At 37.4% G+C, this 25,362-nt stretch overlaps 1 protein-coding gene and 1 pseudogene across 1 annotated transcript in view; one reads left to right on the top strand and one right to left on the bottom strand.

The window, feature by feature from the left end:
• Positions 1–13,352, bottom strand: part of LOC114207429 (large ribosomal subunit protein eL43 pseudogene) — a 29,221-nt pseudogene extending 15,869 nt beyond the window's left edge.
• PCDH11X (protocadherin 11 X-linked) overlaps positions 1–25,362 on the top strand; it is a 570,208-nt gene that overhangs the window by 24,906 nt on the left and 519,940 nt on the right.

Genomic DNA, 25,362 nt, shown 5'->3' with positions numbered 1-25,362 from the left:
TATTTGAGATAGCTCAATTCTAGAATTTATAAATTGAGACTGAAGAGAAAATGTGTTTCAAAGTCTGATTAATTTACTGACATCATGCCCCTTTACTTTTTAATACCAACTAACTATAAGAAATACTGCTAAATTTTATGTTGATTATTCTTAGGTGACTACTTACTGATCTTTTATTTCATTTTTCACTAGACCTACATAAAATCCAATTTGATACTTAATTTTGTTCCTCCCAAAGGGAATGACTTGAAAGCTAATATAAATATATATTTATACAAGACAAAACATGGCTTATAATTCTTTGATGAAAACACAAGGTTTGGTTACACAGATATGTTTGACTTGCATTCTTCTAATTAGTGCTAATATTCTAAGATAATAAATATCCTAGTGTGATAGTTTGTTTGGCATATTATTATTTTTCAACACTGCTCTATAACAACTCTTTGTGTAATGAAGTCTTCCTCTTAGGGAACTGTAGTATGAGCTTTCATTCAATCTCAGACCAAAAAAGTTGATGGATTGATGAAGATGTTGTATTAGAAATGATGACAAAATAAGGTCATTTTGTGGGAAAATTCCTGATTTTTAGTTTTATCTATAAAATAATAGTTTTATGATTTTATTATAGCTTATTTTAGTTTTATGCTTCTATCAGGCTTTATGCTTTTATTTGAATTTTGACCAGTTATTGAAGAAATTATTCTTTAGCAAAAAATATAAAATGCATATGGAAAACAGTTCTCACTTCAAACATCAAATGCTAAGGAAATGAATTTTCCCTTTGCATTTATCAGTTTATAGATATCTTCATAAAATCAATAAAAAACTGTGAATAATTAAGTAATTCAGTAGCATACTGGATTAAAGAAATTACTTTGACTATAAAATAATTTTAGTATATCTTTATTGAAGAATCTTTTAGTTTCTTCATGCAGGTAGAAGTTACCAGAGGAAGAAAAGTATTAAATTCAATTTAGTTATAAAACACGGAAGCTTAATTTTCTTAACTATTTTTTAAAGATTTTTTATTTATTTGAGAGAGAGAATGAGATAGAGAGAGAGAGAGATCATGGGGGGGAGGGTCAGAGGGAGAAGCGGACTCCCCGCTGAGCAGGGAGCCCGATGCGGGACTCAATCCTGGGACTCCAGGATCATGACCTGAGCCGAAGGCATTTGCTTAACCAAGTGAGCCACCCAGGCACCCCTTTCTTAACTATTTTTAAAATGTTTTTTATACATTGGTCTTTTGCTTGAAGAAATTAGTACATCTCTACCAATATTATTATACAAATATGTGATAATGTGTTTTATCTACAAAATGTTAAATATTCATTACCAGAAACCTCAGTACATCACAATAAAATGTCTACAAGTGCTCACACACAAATATGTGCCTTTTAGAAACTAAAATGATAAAACTATAGCTGCCCATATATTTTTTTATTTGCTGTGAAATATAAGATGTAATTCTAAGTGATGAGTTATAAGAAACCTATTGCTTTATTTAACACATTGAAAGAATTTTTAGTGGTATATTTTAATTGCCAAATGTAGACATCTCTATACTTACAGGTAAACTAAGAAAAATAGTACAAAATAATGTAATAAGAAGTACAAGAGGAGGAGTTAAGATGGCAGAGGAGTAGGGGGACCTTAAGCTTTACTCAGTCCTTGAACACAGCTAGATAGTTATCAAATCATTCTGAAGAACGAAGAAATCAATCGGAGTTCTGAGAGAACAAAACCTGCAAGTCTACAAGTAGAAAAGCAACCACCTTTTGGAAGGTAGGAGGTGCAGAGTGTTGACATGGGGGAGACATAACTGTGGATAAAGTGGCAGGGAGGGAGCTTGTTTACAGAATCTACTACAAAGTATTATAAGCAGCAGAGTGCAAAATCTGAATTTTTAGAAGTCTGCTATAGTGGGGGACGTGGCTGGCTTAAAGGTGTCAGGTGGTGAAGCCAAGACAGATTCCCAAGAGTGACAGTGTGGTCTGAGAATCCCCTGGGTCACAAGAATAGGTGGCATTAATTCTTGCACTGTTTCCAGGCATAAGAGTGAGGAAGCCAGGTGAGTGGGTCTTGGTGCTGCCTTTCTACTCTGTTTTGCCATAAACTGAAAAACACTGTATGGTCATGCAAGTGCTTTCCTGAGACTGACTAGCAAATGGCGAAAGCATGGCAAGACCCTCCCCCAGAGGAACAATGTGGGTCCATGCTGTGGGAGTCCCTGAAATTTGGAGTTTTGAAACTCAGTTGCACACCTGAGATAAAACAAAACAAAACAAACAAACAAACAAATAAAAAAATGCCTCAGATACAGGCCGGGAGAACACAGGGTTCAGATGGAAACTGGGGACACAAGAAGGGTGATTGATTGCTCTTCTGTGAGGGTTCACTGAAGAGTGGGGAGTGCAGACTTTCTGCTCCAGGACTAGAGAGCAAGGCACCAACATATTCATCCCACCCATCAGTGATGAAAGTCTTCAGGGAGCAAAACAGCACCACCTAGTGATGGCCAGAGCCGGTTACACCAAGCTCCAAACCCCTGCATTGTGGAGGCATGTTTCCACTCAAAGAAGCTGGCCTGAGAATCTGCACAACAGGCCCCTCCCCCAGAAGACCAGAACAAACAACTCTCTTGCAGTAAATCTACTGATCATAAAGTGAAACAAAGGTCAAGCTCTAGGGGAAATAAGATCTACCTTTTTTTTTTTTACTTTTATTCTTTATTTCTGTATTATTATTTTTTCATTTATTTTCTTATTTTTTCAATAACTTTTTTAAATTTATATATGTATATATGTTTGTTTATTTTCATTTTATTTATTTTTCATTTTATTTTTGATCTAGATTCTTTTAACAGGAAAACCAAAACAAACCAAGGATCTAGGTTTTTCTTTTTGTTGTTGTTTCATTTTGTTTTGTTATTTTTCTTGCTTTTTTTTCTTCTTTTCTTTTCTGGATGAAATGATGAGATGGAGAAGTTTACACCCAAAGAAAGAACAGGAAGGAAAATTCACATCCAGGGATTTAATCAATACAGATATAAGTAAGATGTCGGAACTAGATTTTAAAACAACGATTATAAGGATACTAACTGGCCTTGAAAAAAGCATAGAAGACACTAGAGAATTTCTTACTGCAGAGATAAAAGAACTAAAATACAGTCAGGCTGAAGTTAAAAATCCTACAACTGAGATGAAAACCCAAATGGAGGCCTTAAAAGCAAGAATGGATGAAACACAGGGGCGAATCAGTGATACAGAAGATAAAATTATGGAAAATAAAGCTGAAAAGAAAAGAAATAGAAGGTTATGAATCAGGAAGTTAGAGTTAGGGAACTCCATGACTTATTAAAATGTAATAACATTTGTATCATAGAAGACCCAGAAGATGAAGAGAGAGAAAAAGCGGCAGAAGATTTACATGAACAAATTATAGCTGAAAAGTTCCATAATCTAGGGCAGGACACAGACGTCAAAACCTAGGAAACACAAAGAACTCCCATTAAATTCAACAAAAGCTGACCATTGCCAAAGCATATCATTGCCAAATTCACAAAATACACAGACAAGAAAAGAATCTTGAGAATAGCAAGAGAAAAAAAGGCCTTAACCTACAAGGGAAGACATGTCCTGTTCGCAGCAGATTGCTCCACTGAAACATGGCAGTCCCGAGGAGAGTGACAGGAACTATTCAATGTGCTGATTTGGAAAAATATGCAGCCAAAAACTCTTTATCCAGCAAGGCTGTCATGTAGAAGAGAAGGAGAGATAAAGAGTATCCCAGAAAAACAGAAACTAAAGGAGTTCATGATCACTAAACCAGCCTGTAAGAGATTTTATGGGGGACCTTTTGAGTGGAGAAAGAAGACCAAAAGCAACAAAGACTAGAAAGGACCAGAGAACATCACCAGAAACACCAACTCTGCTGATAATACAATGACACTAAATTCACATCTTTCAGTAATTACTCTGAATGTAAATGGACTAAGTGCTCCAATCAAAAGACATAGGGTATCAGAATGAATAAAAAAAAAAAAGAAACATCTGTGTGCTGACTATAAGAGATTCATTTTAGATCTAAAGTCACCTGCAGTTTGAAAGCGAAGGGATGAAGAACCATCTATCTTGCTAATGGATGTCAAAAACAAAAGAAAACAAATCAAACAAAACAAACCTGGAGTAGCCATACATATACCAGACAAACTAAACTTTAAACTGAAGACTGTAACAAGAGATGAAAAGGGGAATTATATCATAATGACGGGGTCTATTCATCAAGAAGATATAACAATTGTAAATATTTATGCCCCCAACTTGGGAGCACCCAATATATAAATCAATTAATAATAAACATGAAGAAATTCATTAATATAAATACAATAATAGTAGGGGACTTTAACACCCCATTCACAGCAATTGACAGATCATCTAAGCAGAAGATCAACAAGGAAACAACTTTGAATAACACACTGGACCAGATGTACTTCACAGATATATTCAGAACGATTCATCCTAAAGCAGCAGAATACACATTCTTTTCAAGTGCACATGGAACATTCCACAGAATATATCACATGCTGGGTCACAAATTAGCACTCAACAAGTACAAAAAGATCAAGATCACACCATGCATATTTTCAGACCACTATGCAATGAAACTTGAAGTCAACCACAAGAGAAAATTTGTAAAGACCACAAGTACATGGAAGGTAAAGAACATCCTACTAAATAATGAATAAGTTAACTAGGAAATGAAAGATAAAATGAAAAAATTCATGGAAGCGAATGAAAATGAAAACACAACAGTCCAAAACCTTTGAGATGCATCAAAGGCACGCCTATGAGGGAAGTATATTGCAATACAGGTCTACCTCAAGAAGGAAAAAAAGTCTCTGGGGTGCCTGGATGGCTCCGTCAGTTAAACATCTGCCTTCAGCTCGGATCATGACCTCAGGGTCCTGGGATTGAGCCCCACATAGGCTTCCCTGCTCAGCAGGGAGTCTGCTTCTCCCTCTCCCTCTCTTCTGCCCTCAACTCATGCTCGCTCTCTCCTCCCCCTCTCTCAAATAAACAAATAAATTGTTAAAAAAGAGAAGGAAAAAAAGTTTCAAATACACAGCCTAAAATTGTACTTTAAGGAGCTAGAAAAGGAACTGCAAATAAAACCTAAAGCCAGCAGAAGTAAAATGGTAACGATTAGGGCGCCTGGGTGGCTCAGTTGGTTAAGCGACTGCCTTCGGCTCAGGTCATGATCCTGGAGTCCCGGGATCGAGTCCCACATCGGGCTCCCTGCTCAGCAGGGAGTCTGCTTCTCCCTCTGACCCTCCCCCCTCTCATGCTCTCTATCTCTCATTCTCTCTCTCTCGAATAAATAAATAAAATCTTAAAAAAAAAATGGTAACGATTAGAGCAGAAACAAACCATACAGAAACAAAAAACACAGTAAAACATATTAACAAAAGCAAGTGCTAGTTCATTGAAAGATTTAATAAAATTGATAAACCCCTAGACTGAATTATCAAAAAGAAAAGAGAAAGGACCCAAATAGATAAAATCAAGAATGAAGAAAAGAGATCACAAACAACACCACAATTATTAATAATTAATAATTATTAATTAAGAAATACAAATAATTATGAGATAATACTGTGAAAAATTATATGCCAACAAACTGGGCAACTTGGAAGAAATGGAAAAATTGCCAGACACATACAAACTACCAAAACTGAAATAAGAAGAAATAGAAAATTTTTAAATAATTTTTTATTGTTATGTTAATCACCATATATTACATCATTAGTTTTTGATGTGTTCCATGATTCATTGTTTGTGCATAACACCCAGTGCTCCACGCAGAATGTGTCCTCTTTAATACCCATTACCAGGCTAACCCATCCCCCCACCCCCGTCCCCTCTAGAACCCTCAGTTTGTTTTTCAGAGTCCATCGTCTCTAATGGTTCGTCTCCCCCACCGATTTACTCCACTTCATTCTTCCCCTCCTGCTATCTTCTTCTTCTTTTTTCTTAACATATATTGCATTATTTGTTTCAGAAGTATGGATCCATGATTCATCAGTCTTGTACAATTCACAGTGCTCACCATAGCACATAACCTCCCCAATGTCTATCACCCAGCCACCCAATCCCTTCCACCCCCAACCACTCCAGCAACCCTCAGTTTGTTTCCTGAAATTAAGAATTCCTCATATCAGTGAGGTCATATGATACATGTCTTTCTCTGATTGACTTATTTCACTCAGCATAACACCCTCCAGTTCCATCCACATCTTGCAAATGGCAAGATCTCATTCCTTTTGACGGCTGCATAATATTCCATTGTGTACATATACCACATCTTCTTTATCCATTCATCTATTGATGGACATCTTGGCTCTTTCCACAGTTTGGCTATTGTGGACATTGCTGCTATAAACATTGGGGTGCACGTACCCCTTCGGATCCCTACATTTGTATCTTTGTGGTGAAAACCCAGTAGTGCAATTGCTGGATAGTATGGTAGCTCTATTTTCAACTGTTTGAGGAACCTCCATATTGTTTTCCAGAGTATTTGCACCAGCTTGCATTCCTACCAACAGTGTAGGAGGGTTCCCCTTTTTCCACATCCCCACCAACATCTGTCATTTCCTGACTTGTTAATTTTAGCCATTCTGACGGGTGTGAGGTGGTATCTCATTGAGGTTTTGAATTGGATTTCCCTGATGCCAAGCGATGTTGAACACTTTTTCATGTGGCTGTTGGCCATTTGGATGTCTTCTTTGGAAAAATGTCTTTTCATGTCTTCTGGCCTTTTCTTGATTGGATCATTTGTTCTTTGGGTGTTGAGTTGGATAAGTTCTTTATAGATTTTGGATACTAGCCCTTTATCTGATATGCCATTTGCAAATATTTTCTCCCATTCTGTCGGTTGTCTTTTGGTTTTGTGGACTGTTTCTTTTGCTGTGCAAAAGCTTTTTATCTTGATGAAATCCCAATAGTTCATTTTTGCCCTTGCTTCCCTTGCCTTTGGCGATGTTTCTAGGAAGAAGTTGCTGCGGCTGAGCTCGAAGAGGTTGCTGCCTGTGTTCTCCTTTAGGATTTTGATGGACTCCTGTCTCACGTTTAGGTCTTTCAACCATTTGGAGTTTACTTTTGTGTGTGGTGTAAGGAAATGTTCCAGTTTCATTATTCTGCATATGGCTGTCCAATTTTCCCAACACCATTTGATGAAGAGACTGTCTTATCCATTGGACATTCTTTCCTGCTTTGTCAAAGATGAGTTGACCATAGAGTTGAGGGTCCATTTCTGGGCTCTCGATTCTGTTCCATTGATCTATGTGTCTGTTTTTGTGCCAGTACCATACTGTCATAATGATGACAGCTTTGTAATAGAGCTGGAAGTCCGGAATTGTGATGCCGCCAGCTTTGCTTTTCTTTTTCAATATTCCTCTGGCTATTCGGGGTCTCTTCTGGTTCCATACAAATTTTAGGATTATTTGTTCCATTTCTTTGAAAAAGGTGGATGGTATTTTGATGGGGATTGCATTGAATGTGTAGATTGCTCTAGGTAGCACTGACATCTTCACAATGTTTGTTCTTCCAATCCATGGGCATGGAATGTTTTTCCATTTCTTTGTGTCTTCTTCAATTTCTTTCATGAGTATTTTATAGTTTTCTGAGTACAGATCCTTTGCCTCTTTGGTTAAATTTATTCCTAGGTATCTTATGGTTTTGGGGGCGATTGTAAATGGGATCGACTCCTTGATTTGTCTCTCTTCTGTCTTGTTGTTGGTGTATAGGAATGCGACTGATTTCTGTGCATTGATTTTATATCCTGCTTCTTTACTGAATTTCTGTATGAGTTCTAGCAATTTTGGGGTGGAGTCTTTTGGGTTTTCCACATACAGTATCATATCATCTGCAAAGAGTGAGAGTTTGACTTCCTCTTTGCCGATTTGGTTGCCTTTGATTTCTTTTTGTTGTCTGATTGCTGTCGCTAGGACTTCTAATACTATGTTGAATAGCAGTGGTGAGAGTGGACATCCCTGCTGCATTCCTGACCTTAGGGGAAAAGCTCTCAGCTTATCCCCATTGAGACTGATATTCACTGTAGGTTTTTCATAGATGGCTTTTATGATATTGAGGTATGTACCCTCTATCCCTATACTCTGAAGAGTTTTGATCAAGAAAGGATGCTGTACTTTGTCAAATGCTTTTTCTGCATCTATGGAGAGGATCATATGATTCTTGTTCTTTCATTTGTTAATGTGTTGTATCACGTTGATTGATTTGTGGATGTTGAACCAGCCTTGCAGCCCAGGGATAAATCCCACTTGGTCATGGTGAATAATCCTTTTAATGTACTGTTGGATCCTATTGGCTAGTATTTTGGTGAGAATTTTTGCATCCATATTCATCATGGATATTGGTCTGTAATTCTCCTTTTTGATGGGGTTTTTGGTTTTGGGATCAAGGTAATGGTGACCTCATAAAATGAGTTTGGAAGTTTTCCTTCCATTTCTACTTTTTGGAACAGTTTCAGGAGAATAGGTATTAATTCTTCTTTAAAAGTCTGGTAGAATTCCCCTGGGAAGCCATCTGGCCCTGGGCTTTTGTTTCTTGGGAGATTTTTGATGACTGCTTCAATTTCCTTAGTGGTTATAGGTCTGTTCAGATTTTCTATTTCTTCCTGGTTCAGTTTTGGTAGTTGATACATCTCTAGGAATGCACCCATTTCTTCCAGGTTATCTAATTTGCTGGCATATAGTTGCTCATAATATGTTCTTATAATTGTTTGTATTTCTTTGGTGTTGGTTGTGATCTCTCCTCTTTCATTCATGATTTTGTTGATTTGCTCATTTCTCTTTTCTTTTTGATAAGTCTGGCCAGGGTTTTATCAATCTTGTTAATTCTTTCAAAGAACCAGCTCCTAGTTTCGTTGATCTGTTCTACTGTTCTTTTGGTTTCTATTTCATTGATTTCTGCTCTGATCTTTATTATTTCTCTTCTCCTGCTGGGTTTAGGCTTTATTTGCTGTTTTTTCTCTAGCTCCTTTAGGTGTAGGGTTAGGTTGTGTATTTGAGACCTTTCTTGTTTCTTGAGAAAGGATTGTGTTGCTATATACTTTCCTCTCAGGACTGCCTTTGCTGTAACCCAAGGATTTTGAACAGTTGTGTTTTCATTTTCATTGGTTTCCATGAATTTTTTTAATTCTTCTTTAATTTCCTCGTTGACCCATTCATTCTTTAGTAGGATGCTCTTTAACCTCCATGTATTTGAGTTCTTTCTGACTTTCCTCTTGTGACTGAGTTCTAGTTTCAAAGCATTGTGGTCTGAAAATATGCAGGGAATAATCCCAATCTTTTGGTACCGGTTGAGACCTGATTTGTGACCTAGGATGTGATTAATTCTGGAGAATGTTCCATGGGCACTAAAGAAAAATGTGTATTCCGTTGCTTTGGGTTGGAATGTTCTGAATTTGTCTGTAAAGTCCATTTGGTCCAGTGTGTCATTTAAAGTCTTTATTTCCTTGTTGATCTTTTGCTTAGATGATCTGTCCATTTCAGTTAGGGAGGTGTTAAAGTCCCCCACTATTATTGTACTGTTGTCAATGTCTTTCTTTCCTTTTTTTATTAATTGCCTTATATAATTGGCTGCTCCCATGTTCGGGGCATAGATATTTACAATTGTTAGATCTTCTTGTTGGATAGACCCTTTAAGTAGAATATAGTGTCCTTCCTCATCTCTTATTACAGTCTTTGTTTTAAAATCTAATTTGTCTGATATAAGGATTGCCACCCCAGCTTTATTTTGGTGTCCATTAGCATGGTAAATGTTTTTCCACCCCCTCACTTTCAATCTGGGGGTGTCTTTGGGTCTAAAATGAGTCTCTTGCAGACAGCATATGGATGGGTCTTCTTTTTTAATCCAATCTGATAGCCTGTGTCTTTTGATTGGGGCATTTAGCCCATTTACATTCAGGGTAACTATTGAAAGGTATGAATTTAGTGCCATTGTATTGCCTTTCAGGTGACTGTTACTGTATATTGTCTGTGTTCCTTTCTGGTCTAAGCTGCTTTTAGGCTCTCTCTTTGCTTAGAGGACCCCTTTCAATATTTCTTGGAGGGCTGGTTTCGTGTTTGCAAATTCCTTTAGTTTTTGTTTGTCCTGGAAGCTTTTTATTTCTCCTTCAATTTTCAATGACAGCCTAGCTGGATATAGTATTATTGGCTGCATATTTTTCTCCTTTAGTGCTCTGAAGATCTCATGGCAGTCCTTTCTGGCCTGCCAGGTCTCTGTGGATAGGTCTGTTGCCAATCTAATGTTTCTACCATTGTAGGTTACATATCTCTTCTCCCGAGCTGCTTTCAGGATTTTCTCTTTGTCTCTGAGACTTATAAGTTTTACTATTAGATGTCGGGGTGTTGACCTATTTTTATTGATTTTGAGAGGGGTTCTCTGTGCCTCCTGGATTTTGATGCCTGTTTCCTTCCCCACATTAGGGACTTTCTCTGCTATTATTTGCTCCAATATGCCTTCTGCCCCTCTCTCTCTTTCTTCTTCTTCTGGGATCCCAATTATTCTAATGTTGTTTCATCTTATCGTATCACTTATCTCTCGAATTCTGCCCTCGTGATCCTGTAGTTGTTTCTCTTTTTCTCAGCCTCTTTATTTTCCATCATTTGGTCTTCTATATCGCTGATTCTCTCTTCTGCCTCCTTTATCCTAGCAGTTAGTGCCCCCATTTTTGATTGCACCTCATTAATAGCCTTTTTGATTTCGACTTAGTTATAGTTCTTTTATTTCTCCAGAAAGAGTTTCTCTAATAACTTCCACGCTTTTTTCAAGCCCAGCTAGTATCTTTAAAGTCATGATTCTGAACTCTAGGTCCGACATCGTACTAATGTCCGTATTGAGTAGGTCCCTGGCAGACGGTACTACCTCTTGTTCTTTTTGCTGAGGTAATTTTTTTCATCTTGTCATTTTGTCCAGAGGAGAATAGATGAATGAGACAACAGAATGCTAACAGGTTAACAACATCTCCAGCAAATATACTCTATAGAAATCAGAAAAGACCTGAAACCAGGGGACAAGAAAGGGAAAGAAAGAAGAGGAAAAAAAGGGAAAAGAAAAAGATAAAAACAAACAAAAACAGAACAAAACAAAAAAAAAAACAGAATATGATCAAATATGATCAGGCTAGTGCATAGATCATTGCCACACACTAGCTTTTGGGCATATTTTGGTCTGTTAGAAGAAAGTGCCTGCTAAAATTTTAAAGAAAGAAAGACTTATATCTGTACAAAATAAGGGTTGATACAATGAAGGGATGGAAGATGACTGTAAAGATGAATATTATAAAAGATTTTATAAAAGGAATTGATAAGACGTTGTTTTTTAAAAAGAAAGAAGATTTAAAAAGAAAAAGAAAAAAGAAAAAAAAAAGGGAGAGAATGTGATCAAGCAGGAGAATAGAACAAAGCCATACACTAGTGATTTAGGGTATATTTTGATCTGTTAGAAGAAATTGTATCTCAAAATGTTAAAGACAGAACAACGTATATATATATATGCCAAAAATAAGGGTAACTATTATGAAGGGATAAAAAATATGATTCTAAAAATGAAAAATAAAAAGTTTTCCTTTAAAGGGATTGATAAGATGTTATTTGAAAAAGGGAAAAAGAAAAACTCAAAAAAAAAAAAACAGTTAAAAAAAAAGCCATGAATTCTATGTGCAGTATTCCCCTAGCGCTGGAGTTCTCCTGTTCTCCTTGATCGGTAAACTTGGTCTTGGCTTGCTGGCTATTCGTGCTGATCTTCTGGGGGAGGGGCCTGTTGCTGTGGTTCCCAAATGTCTTTGCCAGAGGTGGAATTGCCCCGCCCTTGTAAGTCCGGGTTAAGCAAGCTGCTCCGGTTTGCTCTCAGGAGCTTTTGTTCCCTGCAAGCTCTCGGTACAGCTTTGGAGGACCAGGGTGAAAATGGTGGCCTCCCAATCTCCGCCTGGAGGAGCTGAGAACTCGGGGCCCCGCTCCTCAGTGTGCCCCCAGAGAAAAGCAGTCACTCCCGTCTCCCTGGTCTCCAGCCGCACTCCGTGCTCACCTGGCCTGTGATTGAGCGTTTCTATGTCTGGCACCCGACCCCGTGTTGAGTCTCCAAACCCAGCAGATCCCTGCGGTGCGCTTCTGCACCGCTCCTCCCAGGGGAGGAAGGGGAGTCTCCCCAGCTCTGCCGCTTGTTGGGTCCCTGCTGGAGGAGCAGTGGCCCGACTGGGCTGCGGATCAGTTTATGGCAACCCCGAGCTGAGAGCCCGTGCCTCAGCTCTGTCTCTGCAGCCGGCTTCCCTGCTCCGATACCTGGGAGCTCTGCCGCACTCAGGCACCCCCGGTCTTTCTGTGACCCCGAGGGTCTTGAGACCACACTGTCCCGCGAGGCTTCCACCCTCCGCTTAGCCACTGGAGCGATGTCCCTCAGCGGAGCCGGCTTCTAAAAGTTCCGATTTTGTGCTCCGCAGCTCTATCACTTGCCAGAAGCGGCCGACGGAGGCCCCCTCCCCCGCCGTCTATCCTCCCGAATATCGCCTCGGATTCACTTCTCTGCACGTCCTACCTTCCAGAAAGTGGTCGCTTTTCTGTTCAGAGCATTGTTACTATTCTTATCTTCGATCTCCTTTTGAGTTCGTAGGTGTTCAGAATGGTTTGATCCCTATACAGCTGAATTCCTGAGACCAGACGAAATCCAGGTCTCCTACTCCTCCGCCATCTTGCTCCGCCCATTTAAGAAATAGAAAATTTGAACAGAACCAAACGAGCAACAAAATTGAATCAGTACTCAAAAACATCCCAACAAACAAAAATCCAGGACCACATGGCTTCACAGAAGAATTCTACCAGACACTTAGAGAAAAATTAATACATATTCTTCTCAAACTGTTTTTAAAAAGAGAAGTGGAAGGGAAACTTCCAATTTCACTCTATGAGGCCAGCATTATCTTGATCCCAAAACCAGACGAAGATCCCACTGAAAAGGAGAATTACAGGCCAGTATCCCTGATGAACATGGAAGTAAAAATTCTCAATGAAATACTATAAAATCAAATTCAACAGTATATTAAAATAATTATTCACCACAATCAAGCAGGATTCATTCCTGAATTGCACAGTGGTTCAATATTCACAAATCAATCATCATGATACACCACACTTGTAAAAGAAAGGATAAGAACTATATGATCCTGTCAATAGATGCAGGAAAAGCATTTGACAAAGTACAGCATCCTTTCTTGATTAAAACCCTCGACACAGTAGGGACAGATGGGACATACCTCAACATCATAAAAGCCATGTTGAAGTACACTCTGCTAATGTCATACTCAGTGGGGAAAAACTAAATAAATAAAAAAACTAAAAATAAATAAAAATAAATAAAAAAACTAAATAAATAAAATCTTAAAAAAAAAGAAATCTTGCCATTGGCAATGATGTGGATGGAACTAGAATGTAGTATGCTAAGTGAAACAAGTCAGTCAGTGAAAGACAAATACCATGTGGTCTCACTCATATGTGGAATTTAAGAAAGAAAACAGATGAATATATGGGAAAGGGAAATAGAAAAAAAAGAGGGAAAAAACCATGAGACTTTTTTAAACATTTTAAAATTTAATTTCAATTAATTAACATATAATGTATTATTGGTTTTAGAGGTTCAGGGTTTGTGATTCATCAGTCTTATATAATACCCAGTGCTCCTGACATTACATACCCTACTTAATGTCCATCACCTAGTTACTGCATCCCCATACCCCCTCCCCTCCAGCAATCCTCAGTTTGTTTCCTATGATTAAGAGATTCTTATGATTGTCTCCCTCTCTGGTTTCATCTTGTTTTATTTTTTACTCCCTTCCCCTATGATCCTCTATTTTGTTTCTTAAATTCCACATATCAGTGAGATCATATGATAATTGCCTTTCTCTGATTGACTTATTTCACTTCACATAATACCCTCTAGTTCCATCCACATCACTGCAAATGGCAAGATTTCATGTTTTTTGATGGCTGAGGAGTATCCCACTGTATGTATATATATATGTGTGTGTTTTTGTGTGTGTGTATATATAAATCCATTTTATTTTTATCCATTTGTCTGTTGATGGACATCTGGGCTCTTTCCATAGTTTGTTTATTGTGGACATTGCTATGATAAACATTGGAGTGCATGTGCCCTTTCGTATCACTATATTTGTATCTTTGGGGTAAATACCCAGTAGGGCAATTGCTGGGTTGTAGGGTAGTCTATTTTCAACTTTCTGAGGAACCTCCATACCGTTTTCCAGAGTGGCTGTACCAGCTTGCATTCCCACCAACACCAATGGTGTAAGAGGGTTCACCTTTCTCTACATCCTTGCCAACATGTGTTGTTTCCTGACTTGTTAATTTTAGCCATTCTGACTGGTGTGAGGTGGTATATCATTGTGGATTCAATTTGTATTTCCCTGATGCTGAGTGATGTAGAGCATTTTTTCATGTGCCTGTTGGCCATTTGTATGTCTTCTAAATGTGAGAAAGGAGTCCATCAAAATCCTAGAGGAGAACACAGGCAGTAACCTCTTCAACCTTGGCACAGCAACTCCTTGCTAGACAGGTCTCCAAAGGTAAACTAAGGCAAATCGAACTATTGGAACTTCATCAAGATAAAAAGCTTTTGCACAGCAGAGGAAACAGTCGACAAAACCATAAGACAACCAACAGAATGGGAGAAGATATTTGCAAATAGCACATCAGATAAAGGGCTAGTATCCAAAATCTATAAAAAACTTATCAAAATCAACACCCAAAGAACAAATAATCCAGTCAATAAATGGACACAAGATATGAACAGGCATTTCTCCAAAGAGATTCTTTCTTTTAACATTTTTTATTTATTGACTTGAGAGATGAGAGAGAGAGAGAGAGAATGAGAAGGGTGAGGGGCAGAGGGAGAAGCAGACTCCCAGCTTAGCAAGGGCCTGATGTGGGGCCCGATCCTGATACTCCAGGATCACGACCTGAGCTAAAGGCAGATGCTTAACCAACTGAACCACCCAGGTGCCCCAAGAGATTCTTAACAACAGAGAACAAACTGAGAGTTGATTAAGTGATGTGGAGGGGTGATGGGTATTAAAGAGGGCACTTGTAGTGATGAGGATTGTGTTGTATGTAAGTGATGAGTCACTGAATTGTACTCCAGAAAGTAATATTGTACTTTATGTTAACTAACTGAAATTTAAATAAAATAAATAAATGAATAAGAAATACAAATAAAAGACCTTTAAAAAAAAGTCTTTTCTAGAGAGAGGGAGAGAGAGAGCATGCACAGGAGCAGAGGGGAGGGGCAGATGAGGAGGGAGAGAGAGAATCACAAGCACCCTCCAAGCTCAGTGGAGAGCCTGACGTGGGGTTCAATCTCATGACCATGATATCAATGCCTGAGCTAAAATCTAGAATTGGATGTTAACTGACTGAGCCACCCAGGATCCCCTAAAAAAAGTAATTTTAAACTTTGTTTCATTAAACAAAAGAAGGAGTTTTAAAAGTTGAATACTATAAAATGATGTTTTGGATTATCCTAACCTAATTTATTTTTGTCCTTGAGATCTCGTTTAATCAAGAATTTTATTTTATGGAGGATATTCTCATGAACATTTCTCATCCTTCTGCTCATTTTGAACACAGAAGTCCATTATTTCAAGCTTCTCTAATGGAATGAAGTAAAATTCTGAAGAGCAGAAGGCTGTTCTACTGAATATTGTCTTAGTTTTTTTTTTTAAGATTTTATTTATTTATTTGAGAGACAGAGGGAGAGAGAAAGCATGAGAGGGGAGAGGGTCAGAGGGAGAAGCAGACTCCCCGCTGAGCCGGGAGCCTGATGTGGAACTTGATCTTGGGACTCCGGGATCATGACCTGAGCTGAAGGTAGTTGCTTAACCAACTGAGCCACACAGGCACCCGAATATTATCTTAGTTGTAACAGTAACTGACTACTACTATCTTAATCTAATTCCAGTCATCTAATTTTAACATGTTTTTAATCATTTCCCAGTGCACAAAGTCTCGAGAGATAAAAATATGTTTGAAAAATAGACAAAATGCCCAAAGAGCTTAATAACAGGTATTATAGGGAATATATTTTTACACTAATGATAGTAAGGAGGAAAAAAACATGTATTATCTTCTAAAAATTTTATATTGAATCGGTCATTCTGTTATTAACATGGAATTATTTTAAGTCTTCATACTTTCAGAATAATTATAATTTCCAAATCTACGTTTAGTAGATTTTCATTCAGTACCTTTATTAATTTATGATATTTAATATTTTTACTAGGTATGCAATTATGGCAGTAATACTTTTTGCCTTAATTTATCTGAAAAACATTTGTGAGACTGGAGCTAAAATCCTTGTGATGAAATGGTAATTCCTGTGTGAGGGTGGTGGTAATTACACAAGTCTTTCTATTATCTTAGTTCTCAAACTTATGTATTCCTCCAGTTCCTTTCCAATATAATGGAGAAAATTAAAGTTATCCTTTTCAAACAGGCAGGGGTATTATAAAAAGTAATGAAATAAGAAAAATACATAAAATTTCCTGAGTGCCTTAAAGTATTCCATAAACAAAAGTTAGTGGTTTTGCTCTATAATTTAAGATGAATTGTAGTCTTCCCCAATTTTTTAAAAGTATGATTCACCTTCTTTAAAAAGCTTATTTTATAATTTGAATTTATTTTTCATACATATTTTACACACACGTATATATGTGTATATATATACACACATATGTATATATACATATACAGATAAAAACATGATAGCAACATTCTCCTCAATCAATGTCATTGGCTTCACATTTATTTTTGGATCTAGTTCAATTTAAAACAAACTTCCATTTACCTGCTTTAGCTCATCTCTCTCTCTCTCTCTCTTTTTTTTTTTTTACCTTTCCAAGGATCAAAAATTCATTCAGATAATGTTTGAGAATTCATATATGCCACAATAAGATAATAAGACTTCAAAGGTAGAAATCTCACACTCTTCCTTAAGCCTGCCCTACTGCCCAGCCAGATTCCAGACACTGTATCGCTGTCACTGCCATTTTGCTAAATGGAGGCCCCCAGGCACTAATTACACTGCATGTGTCGTAAAAATGCACAAATTTTCCATGAAAAGCTGTACATCTTTTTCTCTCTGGCGACACTGGCAATTCTCCAGTTAGTTCAATACTTTAAAGGCTGCAGCAGCATGCAAAAGAATTTCATTTCATTTCATTTTGTTTTTTGTTTTTTTTTTAAGTTAAGAAAGGTCTCCAGGAGATGGTGAGTTTTATTGTTTTGTCTGGATAGAGGTTTGATTTGCTCTCAAATGTTCCAGGGTGGAGAGACTAGGAAAAAGCACAGGATGCAGAGGTCTATTCAGTGTAATCTCCCTCGTTCTTATCTTCACCATCAACAGAGAGAGCAGCATACTTGCTTGCAGAACTGAACTTGGAAGCTGGATTTTCTTCAGGTTTCTTTGGCTCAGGTGCAGATTTGGAGTCTTGATCCTTTTTGCCATCTTCCCTGTCGGACTCCTTCCAGTGGTCTTTGTTCCCTCCATCTCTGGCACCTCCAATTGACAGTTCTATCCGACCCACTGCTCCACGGGCTGCTCGGGAACCCAGTATCGACTGGAGCCATCTTCCGAAATCGCCACCCTATACTGCTTTTCTAGGGAACTTGCCCTATGATGTGACAGAAGAATCCATTAAGGAATTCTTTAGAAGATTAAATATCAGTGCAGTGCATTTACCACCTGAACCCAGCAATCCAGAGAAGTTGAATGGTTTTGGTTATACTGAGTTTGATTCTTTAGCTCATCTCTTGAATCAAATGTCTCTCTTTCTTCATTTGTCTTGGCCTCCTCCTGGCTCTCCATATGACTATTATATTGCTAATGTGAATATTTTCTCATACACAGAAATTTCTTTATTTACATCTCATTCAAATGCCATTTTAAAAAATTGTCCTGTCCTGTCTTTTTATTCATGATGAAAATTTTTTTCTATTATTTCTTTTCTTGTAAGTCAATCACGGTTCTTTTTGCGGTGGATTCTGTTGGAGAGATATGCAATAACAAATGTGAAATTTTTATTTTTAATTTTTCTAAATTAAATAGGTTTTAAATATCATTTTTCAAACAGGATATTTGCTAGAACAAGCCTTTTATGGATGTTAGTATGTTTTTCTAGCTTATGAGGGGGCCAAGATATTCTCTGAGGACAGGAGTTTGCTTAGAAGCATCCATTTAAAATAGCATGGCCAGAGAAAAGGAGAACTTCACTGTCAGTAATGAAAATAATTAAGAAAACGATTAACTGAAAAATAAATTTATGCTCTAAACAATTCAGGGATGCATAAATTAAAAAATAAAAACAATTTAATGGATTATATATAAAGTAAGAAGTGTAGAATTTTATAGATTGCTTTTATTTGAACATAGTGTTTTAAGTCACTGAATGATTATATGAATGAATATGATACTGCATATAGCTATCAAAATGTTGGAAAATACAGTTATTATTGTTACAAACTACCAAATATTCAATATTCATCATTATTATTAGTTAATTTATTCAACTAAATTTAAGTATCATTCAAAAAATATAAAATGAAGGTCACCTATGTTGACTGAATACACAAAAATTTTAAAATTCTGATGATGACTATTACATTCTCTACTTCATTTAGTGGTATCACATTGCTTTTTCTCTGAGGACTTAAATATTTAACAGATTTTGCTTGTTTCAATAGGCATTTAAACCTTTTCATTTTACTGTGAAAAAAAAGTGATTCCTAATGGATCAGCTACCGATAGCCATACCATTTCCTTCACTTCTCAGATACATCATTATTCTAGATTCCAAACCCAATATAGAACTCTCTTGAGTTTGAAATCAAAAAAGTAATGATGATCATTCTATCATTTTTAAGCCTTTTAAGGACAACCATTATAATGGCATAGAAATGCATTTTTAAACTAGAAGTATTCATGTACTGGGAAAAACGAAAATTTCCTCATTGTGGATAATATATATGACACTTAATTGGAGCATTGTTGGCCAGCTTGTAAAGAGACTGACCTAGCTTATCCATCTGCAGCTTTTATGATTCTACCATTTCTCTGAAGTCAATTTTTTTTTTCCAGAAATCACACCATGAAATTTCAGGCATATTCAGGTGCCTGGAGTTTTTCTTTAGTCCTTCAAACAATGTTTAAGATCAAATATCTAAATGATACAATGTATGGTTTTTATAAAGCTAGAGTTCTCATGTAGAAAACCAGTTTACATGCAAAATAACCAGATTAATAAAACTGAGGTTTTAATTACTCTAACTCTTAGAAATCTGATTTATTATTATTTATCTAAAGATATGATTTCCAGAGCTATATTTGTTTACACAAATATAGTTATACTATGGCAAATTTAAGTAATTTAGAGTAATTTATAATTTTTCCTTGTTTTTGTGGATGTTTTACAAATAGTAATATCATTTCAACTATGTATGGTCTTCTATAATCTAAATTAGTAAAGTTTTGAGGCAAGAAACTGGCTCCTGTCTGAGATAATGTTCTACATACCCCACAAAATAGTGGCTTGCTTGCCTTATTTGGATATTGATGGCTGTGAAAATAGCATTTTACCAAAAAACCTATTGACATTGCCAGACAACTGTGGATTTGGTGAAGCAATTACATGTATATGTATTTTTTTCCATCTTAAGGCATCATGTTTTAGATTAGATAAAGCTGTAAGTAAACATAAACTCTTGCCTTGTATAACTTCAGGAGTTATTCCAAAGTATCTCCATGCTTTGTTTGCTACACAGTTCATTGACAATTGTTTCATCTGATGCAGCTGTTAAGCTTTCTTAAACTTGTGATTGCTTCAATGGGATAGTCATAGTTGATTCATTCATATTTGCAGTGCATTGCCACAATGAATTATCAACAATTCTTTTTACTAACAGCTTTTGTGTTACTATGATATTGGAAGATTTTTTGTTTGTTTTTTTTTTTTTACAAATAACTGAATGCATAACTCTATACTTTCACATGTTTAGAAACTTCTGTTTCACAAATAGCTGGATTTTCTCTCCTAGGTGTAGTTATCAGTGTTACTTTAAAAGATAACTGCTTAAACCAAGAAACAGAATCTTAAGTTCAGAGAACAAACTGATGGTTACCAGAGGGGATGTGGGTCAGGGGATGGGTTAAATAGTTGATGGGGATTAAGGAGTGCACTTGTGATGACCACAGGGTGTTGTGTGGAAGTGTTGAATCACTATACTGTACACCTGAAACTAATATTGCACAATATGTTAACTACCTGGACTTTAAATAAAAACTTTAAAGAAAAGATAACCATTGGGGGGGTTGGGTAGCTCAGTGGGTTAAGCGTCTACCTTCCACTCAGGTCATGATCTTAAGGTCCAGGGATAGAGCCCTGCATTGGGCTCCCTGCTCAGTGAGGAGTTTGCTTCTCCCTCTACCTCTCCCTTCTGCTTGTGTTTGCTCTCTCTCTCTCTCAAATAAATAAATAAAAATCTTAAAAAAAGATAACTGCTTATTTAATAGCCAATATTTGTAGTTACTTTAAATGTTGCTTTCTCTAATAATTTCCACAGTGGCAGTTGACAAATGGTTTGATCTGTAGAGTTCAGATTCAATTTGTGGATTAAAGAAAGAATTATCCTTGTGTGCCTGCATATAACTTTGTGTATATTTTTACTGCTATTTTATCCTCATGTGGTTTTCTATTTGTGTTATACTAAACAAGTGTGACCACATAATCTACCTCCAAATAAAGACAACTTTGAAAGTTAAAAGGATCCCTCTTAGTTATTAAACGGGGGCAATTAAAATATATAGTCACAATTTATAAAATCCAAAATATCTAGACTACTTCCTTGTTTGCCATTTTACATTTTTTTCTTCTTCCAGAAGATTTGGACTATATTGAGCCACAGAGTTTACACAAACTCAAGCTGCATTCTCCATTTATTTTAGCTGAACAACTCTCAGGTTAAGTTAGCTTAACTGGCAAAAGATTAGTTTGTGAAGAATTACCTGACAATAGACATCCTAACACCAAATCATACAGGGTGAATCCTTTTCTGAGTTGGCATTGTTCATTTATTTTTATTTTTTTAATATTTTATTTATTTATTTGAGAGAGAGAGAATGAGAGAGATAGAGAGCATGAGAGGGAAGAGGGTCAGAGGGAGAAGCAGACTCCCTGCTGAGCAGGGAGCCCGATGTGGGACTCGATCCCGGGACTCCAGGATCATGACCTGAGCCGAAGGCAGTTGCTTAACCAACTGAGCCACCCAGGCGCCCGGCATTGTTCATTTAATATAGTGTTTATTAAGGCTAAATATGAAAGATAATGACATGAAAACGTAATTTCATTAAATTATTTTATTTTGGACATAACATTTCCTTAATTATTATTCAAATGTGTGAAGACCATCTATCCATTACTTCTGTGCACTGACTCACAAAAATTAGGAGGGATTAAGCTTTTGGTTAAGGTTCCAAACAACAAAGGTTTCAAGAAGCTAAATGTGTTACCAGTTTCTCCTTTTCTACAGTTTTCACTGAATAGCTATTTAACTGGAGGTCACTTGAGGATAGCCTAAAAAGAGGATAAGCTACACAACCTCTTTCTAAAAAAAAAAAAAAAAAAAAAAAAAGAATTAGGTGGTAGATCAAGAACCTTCAGTGGTTTCTGTAGAAAAATAAAAACTCTATCTGTATAGAAATATTCTCCAAAAATACTTTTAACAGTTTATATTTTCCTTCATTATACTGGTTTAAGAATAATTGATACCATCAATACAATAACAAATTATACTCTGTTGTTGTTTCTCCATTCACTAACATTAAAAATTATGATGTCACCAATAATCAATTAATTGTTTTCCATCTTATGTTTTGGCTTTCTCCATGGATTTGCCTGGATTTTTCACTCAGGATTTTGGAGACTGTGTGTGTGTGTGTGTGTGTGTGTGTGTGTGTGTGTGTGTATTTGTATACACACACACACCTACATATATAAATATATACATACACCTATAAATATATTTTAAAAGTATAGGGGCACCTGGGTGGCTCAGTCATTAGGCGTCTGCCTTCGTCTCGGGTCTTGATCCCAGGGATCGAGCACCACATTGGGCTCCCTGCTCTGTGGGAAGCCTGCTTCTCCCTCTCCCACTCCACCTGCTTGTGTTCCCTCTCTCACTGTGTCTCTCTTTCTCAAATAAATAAATAAAATCTTTTTTTAAAAAAGTATAAATATGGGCACTTAAGTCAACATCAGAAGATATATTTAGGTATCTTTGCCTACATCTCTATTTAATATGTATATAAATAATGTTTATTCTCATGGTAACTTGAGTGCCTGTGTCCTATTCTAGAGGAGCTGATCATTTTTCTAAAGATAAATTTAAATATTTCCCCCCAAAATGTTCTATATGGATTGACTCATTAAACCGGATATGATGCAGGGCGCCTGGGTGGCTCAGATGGTTAAGCGTCTGCCTTCGGCTCAGGTCATGATCCCAGGGTCCTGGGATCGAGTACCGCATCAGGCTCCCTGCTCCTTGGGAGCCTGCTTCTCCCTCTGCTTCTCTCTCTCTCTCTCTCTCTCTCCCCCTCTGTCTCTCATGAATGAATAAATAAAATCTTTAAAAAAAAAAACAGATATGATGCAGAATTCTATTTGAAAATTCAGTTGTGCATATCAGGATTCCTTATCTTTTATGTCACATTATTCATGAAAAGTAAAGCAGGGGCACCTGGCTGGTTCATTTGGAAAAGCATGCAACTCTTGATTTCAGGATCAAGAGTCTGAGCTCCATGTTGGGTGTAGAGATTACTTAAAACTAACTAAATAAGTAAATTGAAAAAAAGTGAAGCAATTCAATGAATTAGTAAACACATTTTAGGTAGGTTTATTTTGAAATTTACCTTTAATTCTTAGAGTTGGCTTAAATACTTTAGCATGGTCCCTAATAAAATAATTGAATTAAAGTATCTAGTTAATAGGGTTGATAGCAATTGTTGCTACAATTCCTAAATAATTCTGGTGATAATATAAATCAAGTTAAATACAAAATGTGGCAGATCATTCAGTTAGTGTAATAATCCAGTGCTTGAGTTTAGAGTCATGATGCAATGAAATGCAACTTGCTTATTATTAGGTTCCTTAACTTTATATTAGTTAAGTGTGCTTCCACTTCTTGGCAGTTTGCCAAAATCACAAACAATTTTGATCAGAAAAAAATATTCTTTTTCAGAAGTTAAAATCAGTACTTACTAGATGTTTACCAGTCTACTATCATTGATAGGGTTTTACTAGAGTTCAAAAATACATATCTAAGTATTGTCCAATTTTTGAGAAATTATGATTTTATTAGAATTATTAGAATTATAATTCAGCAATCAAAACACAACTTCAAAGTCTAGGTTATTGGAATTGAGGATGTAGTGTAGTAGGAGGGCCCTGTGTTTGCCTTGTCCCTTGAACACAGCTAAAAAATATCAAATCATTCTGAACACCCAAGAAATTGATCTGAGGACTGAGAGAAAAAACTGCACAAATAGAAGGAGACAAAAGGACACATCATGGAAAGTAGGAGGTGTGGAGATGTGATTTAGGGGAAAAAAGGGATTGTGGGTCCTGCAAAGGAGAGGGGTTCCTGATAATGGAGAGAGGAAGGGGGGAGAACAGCACACAGGGGATTGTACAAGAAAAACATTTCCTCAAAGCTATTGACTGGGAAAAAAAGAGGGTTATTATTATGAATTTTTACAACCAGTGGAGCTCAAACATGAGTTTTAGAAATCTGCACCATGGTCAGTGTGGAGAATGGTGGGCACAGGGATGCTCCTGTGGAGAAGGAGGGCAGAGGCTAGGGAATGAATGGCACCATCTCAGGGTCTCTTGGGAAGCAATGGGAGACATTTTCCTCTTCTTGGACTACATCTGGGAGAGGTGGCATGCCTCTCAGGGGACAAAAGAGCTAAAGAGCTGGTGGGTGGCATACCATTGCCTTGCTCCTTAGCATAGGGGCAGAGACACCTGCTGAGAGCAGCTAACCTGGATGCTGGCTTTTTGCTGTGCACTTTTCTAAACTTCAACCCCCTGTGCATTTGGTGTGATGCCCTTCTGGGACAAACCACACCAGCACCAGCACCAGCATGGTGACATCTTCCCCCCAGAGGACCAGCATGGGTCTGTGCTGCTCCAGGACCCTAAAGTTGGGAGTTTTGAAACTCAGCCAGCATGTCTGAAATAAAACACAGATGCACTGCACTGCTGGGTGGGTAGATGGCTGGACACGGATGGGCTGAAGGCAGGGATCTGAGGGATGCCTGGGACACATGAAGGGAGATAGTTCAGTCTTCAGTGAGGGCTCCTAGGACAACACCAGGCACGGACTCCCCACTCTGGAGATGAGGGAGAAGGCTGGCACCATTGTTCTACCCTGTGCATCAGCATGTACCATCTTCAGTAGGCAGAATAGTGCCAACAGTGGGGACCTCAGCAGCTTACATCAACCCCACCCTTCTGCAATCTGCAGGTGTTTCTTTACTAGAGCAAGTGTGCCTGAGACACAGAACAGTGGGCCCCTCCCCAAGAAGACCAGAATAAACTCCCCCTACACACCAAGTATACTGACCATACAGTGCTGCAAAACTTCAGCTTTAGTGGTAATAGGATCTGGCCTCTTTTAACAAGCAGACAAGAGCATACTTTTTTAAAACTGGCCACACTCTGGCCGAGGTCCATACACTTCCCACTGCAGGCAAGGAGAACCTCTGCAGAGGACTTAACTGAGGGAAAGTGCAGCCAAAACACAGCAGCAGAATGCACATACCATACACCAGAAACACTTCCTGAAATGTGAGGCCCTGTATAGTATGCAACCTCTTCTCAATAAAGCCATTACTTTCAGAAGCAGGAAGCACAGTAGGTTTTCCTAGCCCAGAGACAGAGACTTAGACAAAATACCAAGATGGAGTAATTCATCCCAAAAGAAAGAACAAAGAAAAGTCACTGCCAGGGTTCTAATCAAAGCAGATATAAGTAATGGGCCTGGTCCAGAATATAAAACAACAATAATAAGGATCCTAGTTGGGCTTGAGAAAAACATAAGAGACACCAGGGAGTCAGTCCCTTAACAAAGAGATAAATGTAAAAACTAGTTAGGCTGAAATGAAAATTGCTAAAACTGGGATGCAAAATCAACTGTCGTAATGACTGCAAGGATGGAAGAAG

Source organism: Eumetopias jubatus, unplaced genomic scaffold (genome assembly GCF_037043125.1).
Source record: "Eumetopias jubatus isolate StellerSeaLion01/CBP00866 unplaced genomic scaffold, mEumJub1_p1.0 scaffold_11, whole genome shotgun sequence".
Classification (NCBI taxonomy): Eukaryota; Metazoa; Chordata; class Mammalia; order Carnivora; family Otariidae; genus Eumetopias; species Eumetopias jubatus.
This window is presented reverse-complemented; position numbering and strand designations above follow the sequence as displayed.